General features: G+C 43.7%; 1 long non-coding RNA gene across 1 annotated transcript in view; it reads right to left on the reverse strand.

The window, feature by feature from the left end:
• LOC129522082 (uncharacterized) overlaps positions 1-7394 on the reverse strand; it is a 50672-nt gene extending 43278 nt beyond the window's left edge. The window contains exon 1 of the long non-coding RNA XR_008666889.1: positions 7246-7394. This is a non-coding gene — a long non-coding RNA (uncharacterized LOC129522082). The remainder of the gene's footprint in view (positions 1-7245) is intronic.
• Between the last annotated feature and the right edge of the window lie 1833 nt (positions 7395-9227).

Here is a 9227-nt window from a genome sequence, read left to right on the forward strand (position 1 = left end):
CATACCATAGACACTGGGCTCAGGTCTTGAGGCAGTTAGAATTCCAGAGGAAACGTAGCTGTTGGTACATCTAAATTCCTGCCATGTTGTATTAAGCTTCTGGGTAGGGGGCTTTATAATTGCAATGCTTTCATCATTCTGTGCATTTTCTCACCAGGCTACATAAAACATCATTATAAAGTTCTCTTTTTTTGAAAATCTACGGAAGGAAGTATCTATTTTATCAATCTACACTTTTAGAAACATCATGGTTCCAAGCTTTTTAAAGGAACTTCTTTTTTCTCTTCTGTTTTCTTTAGCTGACCTTCAGAGACTGACCCATAAAAGTGTGCCTGAAGTATGCAAAGCCCAAATGGAAAAGAGACATGTATTCATTTCACCTTGGGTTACTCCAACACTCTAACTCCTGCTTTTGAAAGGTGCATAGCAGTATTACCCCCATGGAGGTTCCTGTTCAAGATCCTGATAGACTGTAATTCTGGCTTACCAAAAACCACTGAGGGAACGCTTCCCAGAGGAGTTTACCCTCCTCCCACAGGCTCCAAATCTTAGTGATTTGCACCCCAAAATAGACTGACACACATACCTCACTGCTGCTCAATTTTAGTCCCAGTCACACCTGGATCTTATGCATTTTATAGGCACTTTAATATTGAGGACATTTCTTAGAAACAGACCTGTTTAAACTTTCATAAAATTGGCCAGAGAGAAGGCATTGACATGGCTGGGGCTGAGGCCACGAATTTTGAGAACTGACCTCTAATAACAGCAAGGATTGTCATTTTTGTCCAGGTTAGGAGGGATGGAATTGTTGGTTCAAACCTCTGCTTCCCTGTGCCATGAGACAGCTCAAACAGTGGAGAGAGCCCCAGCTGAGGAATCAGGAGACCTGAGACTCTGCCAAGAGCTAGAATGCTGTGAAGGTGACAAACTGTCCTCAAAGGCTCAGTCTCCCTGTTTGCAAAATGAGGTGGGGCGTGGATAGTTTGGCCTAAATCAGACTCAACCTCCTCATTGTTGGGACGCTAGGAGGGGAAGGCTTTCGCTTCCAAGAAACAGAGGAGAGGTGTGGACCTTCTCCCTACAAAGTATACTGAGATCCAAAATATTACCTAGAATTGAAGGCCCAAGAGTTATCAGGTTCAAACTGCCAAGCAAGGTACCCTCAAAACTTCCTTCTCCCAGCAAAATTACAGTAAGACAAATAGTTGATTCTTCTTTTTAGAACTCTGATGGTCATTCTCAAGTCTTCTTTTCCTCTCATCTCCACCCCCACACTTCATCTGCCATGATTACCTGTCATATGAACACAAGAGAAATGCAAGGTCCACTTCTCTCTACCTGCTTCACTTCCTGCCTACTGCATGCCCCCCATGACAGCCCTCACCCTCTCACTCTGACCTCCTATGGTCCATTCCATCACACACATGACTCCTCTTCCCATCGGCTCTCTCAGCCCATTGCCCACCACTCTCTACCACCAGCCTTACTTTCCTGTTTTCTGTACCCTTGTCTCTGCCAAACTCATTCCTGCTCTGAGGTCCCCTCTGCCCAGACCGCTCCATCCCTATAGGCTCACATAAGTCTCAGCTCAAATGCCAACCCCTCACCTCACATGGAGAAGCCTACCTCCAACACTTGCTTCCCATCCTCCTGCCTTGATGTCTTCACAGACATCACTCATCATGCATTCATCATTGGCCAGTGTGATCCTGTTTCTGTATGGTTTCCTAGTTTACAATCCATCCCCCACCCCATCCTGCTACCAAAATGTAAGTCCTAGAGGAGGTCCTTGCTATGTATGGATTGTAAACTAGGATATTTGCTATGTATCTGGGCCATGGTGTCTGCTTACTACATATTTGTTAAATTTATTAAATAAGATAATAGTTAAATCATTCCTTTGACATTGTATAATAAAACTAACAGACTGGCTCCTGTTTTAAAATATTTTAATTGATTCTCATGAAGACATCAGTGGAATGCCATTAATTAGCCCTTAGAATTTATTTCTCTAGATTAAATTACTCTTATTCCTCTGAGCCTTCTCACCAGTGTCATTCTTGTCCTCTTAATCACTTTCTAGGACCTTCCCTGGAGGCTCTCCAATTTCTTCTTGTCCTCCCAAGAAGCTGGATAACCTTGTTCTTAGTGGAACCCATTCTGAACCTGCAGAGAAGTTAGGGCAATAACTCTGCATGGCAGAAGGCTTCAGAGTTTGGTTTTCTAAGCTGGCATAACTTCAGATCTGGCCACTTTCTAGCAAGGTCGCCTTGAATGAGGCCCTCTCTCTGCCTCCATCTCCTCCTCTGTAAACCAGTGATGACAAAATCATCTCATAGGGCTGTCTGTAGTGAAGCTTCGTGGAGTTTTCTCCTACATAGCATTTAGCACAGGACCTGGTACACATAAAAACCTCAGTAAATACTAACTATTGCTACTTGAAATAAACAGGAGAGCGTAAAAGGGAGCTGAGCTGCTGAGCTGTATGCAGAAGTCATGTTAGATGATTTGGGATTTTGTAGGGAAGAAAAGGTAAGTGAGAGAACAGGTTATTTATTAGAACTCTGAATAAAGCAAAGAGGAAAAGAAAGCCTATCTGCAGCCTGTGGTTGGAGTGGCACTCATGAAACAGACATCACTAATTGTAGTGTGCACAGTGAAAGAGCGTGGAACATGGAGTGGAAGCGTGTATAAGGGGGCAAAAGGTGAAGCTGCTCCAAAGGAAATAACACCTCCTTTCACTTGGTGCAAGATGAGCTAATGCAAGGATATCAACCGGGTTTCAGATTTCGCATACCGGCCTTTTCGAATGCAGAGACCCTCAGCCCCAGAGGAGAGGCAGAGGCCTGGCTTCATTTCCTTCAGGGCCCCGACCTCCACAGAGACACTGTAGCAGCCATCCTTGTCAATGGAAGGCCTCGGAGGTCCCAGTTGGCTGTGAGAGTCCTTGGGCATCAAACTCAGACTATTTTGAGGAGAGCACACACTTCGGTAATGATGAAGCACAAGTGGGCCTACCCTGAAGGCCCCCCAGAAATTACAATTTTCAAATGGAGTTGCGTGAGCCTCCAAAGACCTAGAGAGCAGGTTCAGTCAGGGCACCCAGATGGTGGAATACTAAACAGCCACAAAAAAGCATGAATCTGATCTCCACATTTTGACATAGAAAGATGCCCAAATATGTGGTTTACAGACAAAAGCAAGGAGCGAGATTCTCTGTGGGATCCAGGTCAGAGAGAACCTTTACCCTCCTCCTCTTCTTTACTCTACGCATGCAGAGAGGAGTCCTACAGCAAACACCTCCCATCCCTGTCTACACCCTTGACTCATCCCTGACTCATGCCTCCCCAGGACAGCTGGCCGTCCCCTGCGCCATGTTCCCTAAAGAGCAAGAAAGTGGAGAAAGAATCCAAGGCTTCCTAGATCTTGAGCTGCCTGCTTCTAGATGTGATAGGTGCTCAACCCATCTCTCCAGCTATCTCTCAGCCCTTTTCCTGGGCTTCATGTCCCCAGGTTAGAAACCTGTAGGATGGGGGCAAAGGAGAGGTAAGCAGACCCACCCTTCTCTCTCTCTGTCTAGCTCCTCTTCCTACATTAGGGAGTAGGGATCAGGCCAGCCCTGCCCTGCTATGAGCCTGGCTATCTCCAATTTGAGGTGTCATTATGGCCTTACCCTCCACCAACTGCTCCAGTCCAACCATTACCAGAAAGCTGTGAAAAATATAAAAGTTTAAAGATAAGAGTATGCTCCTGTATAATTGAATGCAGGCTAGCCCGGGGACTTGTTTACAACCAGTAGAATATGACAAGAGTGATGGGATGTCCCTTTGTGATTAGGTGATATCAGACAGTAATTTCCAGATTGGAAGACTCTCTCTTGCTGGCTCTGATAAAGCCAGCTGCCATGGACAAGCCCACACAGTAAGGAACAGAGGGCAGCCTCTGGCCAATAGCCAGTAAGGATCTGAGCCCTCCTCAGTCCCAGGGCTCACAAGGACTGCCAACAACCACAGGCACTTGGAAATGGGTCCATCCTCAGTCCAGTCTCAGGGAGCCCCCCAAGGCACCTTCCTTACAGGCTTGCAAGATCCTGAGCAAATGGCCCAGCAAGCTATACCTATCTGGACTCCTGACCTGCAGAACTGGCAAAATAATAAATGCGTGTTTCCTTAAGTCCCAAAGTTTATGGTATTAATTTGTTATGCAGCAATAGGCAACAGAAATAAGAAGCAACATAAAATGAAAGGCTCTATAGTCTGGTGGTTAAGGGCCCAGGCAATGGAGCCCAATTGGCTGCCTTCAAATCCTGCTCCCCACCCCTTCTACTTGACATCTCTAATACTAAATTTCCTCATCTTTAGCACAAGGGTAGGATTCGATGCCCACTCCCATCCTTACACTCAGCCTTGTAGTAAGGATCCTAAGAGTTAACGCAGGTGAAATGCTTGAATCAATGCGTGTCCCGTCACAGCCCAATGGAATATTGGTGCTTGCTGGTTTGTGCCCGCTCATGCTCCTTGCTCTTGCCTCCAGAATACTTGGGCAATCATCTCTTAGGAATATTGTGGAAATTTCCACATTCAAAGATAAAACCTTTCTATTTTTTATAATAAGCATTCATAAATTTATATTTGGAAAAAGCAACAAAATTCTTTTTAAAATTCTCATTAGCTTTCTGATGAGCCCTTCTGAGGATGGGATCTCTCTCAGGTTGCTATAAATGACAAATATCTGTGCAAACCAGCTTAAACAAAATGGGGAAGGAGTTATAGAAGGGACTCTGGGTGTGGCACAGAATAGGAGGCTAGTAAATGTCTAGGAGCCTTGCAGGAGGCTGCGCTGGGGCCAGTTAGTATGGCTGATACAGCAGGCAAGGCCTCAGCCTCTCTTGGCCACGTGATCTCTCCCTGCACCTTTTCTTTTGGCTTCTCTCAGTTCAGAGTGAGAGGTGGAGATGACCTATGTTGTTTCTATGACCAGATATCCAACAAAACTGATTAGCTACTCCTTGTCCCAATCTCAAATTCCCTCAGAAGAGAATCTGATTGGTCAGATGAACCCTCATGGTCCTATCAGCCATGATGTGAGAGGGAAGTAGGGTCCCCTAATATAAACTGGATAGTTAATACTATACCAGGTAGTGGCAGGACGAGTTGCAAAGAGGAGGGGAAATGAAATCCCCAAAGGGTGTCTGTATCTAGTCCATTCCTTCTTTTTGCTAAGGAACAGCAAAGGAATTGAGAGCAATGCCCAAGAAGTTTCCAGAGACTTCTGGACAAGAGACGGTGTTTGCCATGAATATTGGAAACCACTAGAAATATCTCATTTGGAAATGGATTTAACAAGTCTTTTTAATTGGTTGGATTCATCCTTTTCTCCTTGATACTCTAATCTGTATGAAGTTGTTGCTATCCTATTGGGCATAGAATATCAAAAGTAAAAGTAGGTGGCTCTGCCCAGTTGATACTCAGCCTCAGTGCCGCAAGTTCAACAATGTTTGTGGGACCATGGGAATTGGTATTTACTATGCCAGTTCGTGGGCCAGCGTGCACATTATCCATAACTTAACTTAAAGGAAAATGTGTCCCTCTTGCTTTATTCTCATAAAAGTAACAATTTTAAACAAAGTATGGCCCAGGTCCAAGGCAAACTCTGCATCTCATGCACTGATGCTAAAGATAAAAAAAAAACCCAAAAAAACCATGCAACTTGAAATTATACCTCACTTAGTAGAAACATTATCTGCAATTAGCATAATTATCCAATGAACATTCAAAGGGGAAAAACTAATTACTAGGATCAGAAGTTCTCTGGGTTGGAAGGAAACTCATAGGTCAGTGTAAATACCTGCCCTCTCCCTTCACCCTCCCCAACCTCCAATAGGTATAGGAATTCCCTTTACCATGTCCCTATCCCCTACCAGGTAGACATTGATTCTGCTTCCCACTACCATCAAAACAGCACCTTCCATTTCTGGGTAACTCTAGCCATCAGGAAATCTTGACTCAAGTAGGACTAAAAGTTGACTTCCTTATAAAGTCTACCAGTTGGCACAACATCTGCCCAAACTTTGTGTCTGGAGCCTCATAAACAAATCCTTTTCTGCATACCAAGCAGAAATATCTTCTTACATTTGCAAAGTAAGCTATGCCCAGTGGCAGATATACTTGGTTGCCCACCAGGCTGCCATTTCTCACACCTCCTCTTTCTGAGCTAAGAAAATGCCAGTTTTGTTTCCTTATAAGATGGGCAGAAATACACCTAAAGGGGCGCCTGTGTGGCTCAGTGGTTGAGTATCTGCCTTTGGCTTAGGTTGTGATCCCAGGATCCTAGGATCAAGTCCCACATCAAGATCCCCACAGGGAGCCTGCTTCTCCCTCTGCCTATGTCTCTGCCTCTCTCTGTGTGTCTCTCATGAATAAATAAATAATATCTTTTTTTTAAAAAAGGAAAGAAATACACCCAAGAAGGAAAGAAAGACATCCTTTCCCCAGCCCCAGAGATTAAGTTTAGTCAGTCTTTGAAACTGAAGGGCCAAAGGGATGGGCATCTGACACAGCCTGCCTACAGATATAAGGGAAGCCCACTGAGAAACTTTTGAAAAAGTTTTTGGTCCCTAATGGAAGGGTAATATGTTTGAAAGAGCTCAGGGACTGTGCCTCTTCCCACTCCTCCCTCGAATGCGTTTGTGTGAAGTGTGATGCTTGGATCTCTGGCAACCATCTTGTTCCATGAAGTGACAAACTTCAGATCAAGAAGCCAACATGCTGAAAATGCAGAACATAAATCTAGAAGGAGCCCAGGCCTTAGAAGATACTGGTAAGTCACTGCTGCTTCCCCTGGAGTGGCCTACCTCCAGACATCTTGTTCTATTAGATGATCACGTTTTTATCACATAACCACTATGAGTTGAGCTTTCTATAAGTTGTAATAAAAGCATGTTTTAACCAATAACAGCTCACCAGAGCTGTAGTTTCCATATGCCTAGATTTATATGACAGTTCAAGCCCCAACCTCAGCCCCATCATCCTAAACTGTCCCCTCAATACAATCCCTGTTACTCAAGTGTGGTAAAGAATACTTACATGGGATCCCCCCCCCCAGTGAAAGCCACCCAAGACAGAGCTGTGTTGTCTCCATTCTCACACCACAACTTCACTTCCTTAGCAGCCACCTCATCTTGAGGTTGCCATTGGCTACAAAGCATGACTATTTCCCAGATGCCTAGGCTGCGTCCCTTACCTGCCATTCTCTCTGCAAGATGTCATTCAGACGCAAGTGCTGAACTTTGTGTTGGTCTCTTCACAGCTGAAAAATATTGCTTTGGCTCATTATTCTCTCATCCAGTCTATTAGCTCTACTCACAACCCCATGGCAGCCTGGAAATCTGATCAGCATGCCATCAATGTACTCACCCACTCAGCTCTGAAAAAAAAAAGAAAACAACACTGAATAAGATAGCAAGTAGAGACTAAATGCAAACACAATACTAGCAGTTGGTCTGACAATAACAGACCTACCAGTGTCTCCAAAAATACACCAACTTGATATCCATTTGGACTGAACCTTTTCTGGTATTAATACCAGCAGGAGAAGAAGAGGAGGTTCATCCCACAAGCATTAACAGTGCTGAGAAGGGAATAGTAAAGGGTGCTTGACATACCCCATGGGTCATTTTTTTTTAAGATTTTTATTTATTTATTCTTGAGAAAGAGAGAGAGAGAGAGAGAGAGAGAGAGAGTCAGAGACACAGGCAGAGGGAGAAGCAGGCTCCATCCTGGGAGCCTGACGTGGGACTCGATCCTGGGTCTCCAGGATCACGCCCCAGGCCAAGGGCAGGCACTAAACCGCTGAGCCACCCAGGCTGCCCTCCCATGGGTCATTATTATGGCAGCCATCAGCCTCCCCATTCTGGGTGCCCTATAATTGCAGCTTGTTAGGTTATGTGCAACAAAACATAAGTTGAAAGGAAGTCCTAGAGATTTAAGGGCTTTGTTCCAAAAAGACTGCATTTTATAGAATGCAGCTATTTGTTCCATAACAGTAGAACATTGTCATGATTTATAAAGCAAAGCAAAGATATATAGTCTGCCACCCTAATAATATATGTTTTCATTCTAGACATAATAAGCAGATCCAAATAAGGAGAACTCCTAGATAAAATCAGATACCAAGAATGTGAGAGATAAAGAAAGAAAGAAAAAAATGGGAAAAGGAAAATAAATTCTAGAAAGGTAACAAGAATACCTGCTTTTGCACTTCCTAAACTTTACCCTTCAATCCTATTGATCACATTCAGGTTCATCTCCAACTCTCATCATCATTCCACAATATAGCCTCTAGTACCATTACCACCACTGCCCCCACCATTACTGCTGCCACTACCAGCACCACTACCACCACAACCATTACTGAGGCTGCTACCAACACCACCACCACACCATCATTACTGCTGCCACTACCAGCAACACCATCACCAACTTCATCACTCCACAATTATCAACACCACTAACACCATTGTTGCCACTACCATCATCAATACTGTCACTTCACCTACCACCATCTGCATGAACAACATCCATGATCTTCCCTGAGCCATCGCCCCATGTTCTCTAGAGGACAAGAAGACCTGGGCTATAGTCCTGGTTCTGCTTATTAATTGAACTGATGACCTTGAGCAAGTCAATTTACTCCTTTGCATCTCAGATCAATAAATGCATTTTGAATGTAAGAAAAAATATCATATGGGACTATTTTGTGTCTGTCCTTCTTAAAGTCAATACAAATACAATATAAATTATACTAATAAGCTCATACTTTTCTGGTACTTAGGGTTTGCAAATTAAGTTCCTATATGTGATATCATTAAATACAGCCCAGAAAAAAACTGTGAGTTACTATTCCCCTCAGTATCTTTTATGTCAGGGTTGGCTTTTATTTTTTTGTTTTGTTTTGATCCAGGATCTAATCAATATGGCAGTTATTTATCTGCCTCTCTAGTCTGGAATAGTTCCTCATCTTTGTTTTGCATTGCTTTTCATGACATCAATATTTTAAAAGAATTCAAGCTAGTTGTTTACGTAATACCCCTCAATTTGTATTTGCCTGCGTTATTCCTCATAATTAGATTTAGGTGAAACTTTTTGGCAAGAGTATAGCATGATAGGTGCTGTGTTTTTCTCAGTGCATGACATTAGGAGGCACCAGCCCTCTTGCTCCACCAC

Source organism: Nyctereutes procyonoides, unplaced genomic scaffold (assembly GCF_905146905.1).
Source record: "Nyctereutes procyonoides isolate TBG_1078 unplaced genomic scaffold, NYPRO_anot_genome, whole genome shotgun sequence".
Lineage (NCBI taxonomy): Eukaryota > Metazoa > Chordata > Mammalia > Carnivora > Canidae > Nyctereutes > Nyctereutes procyonoides.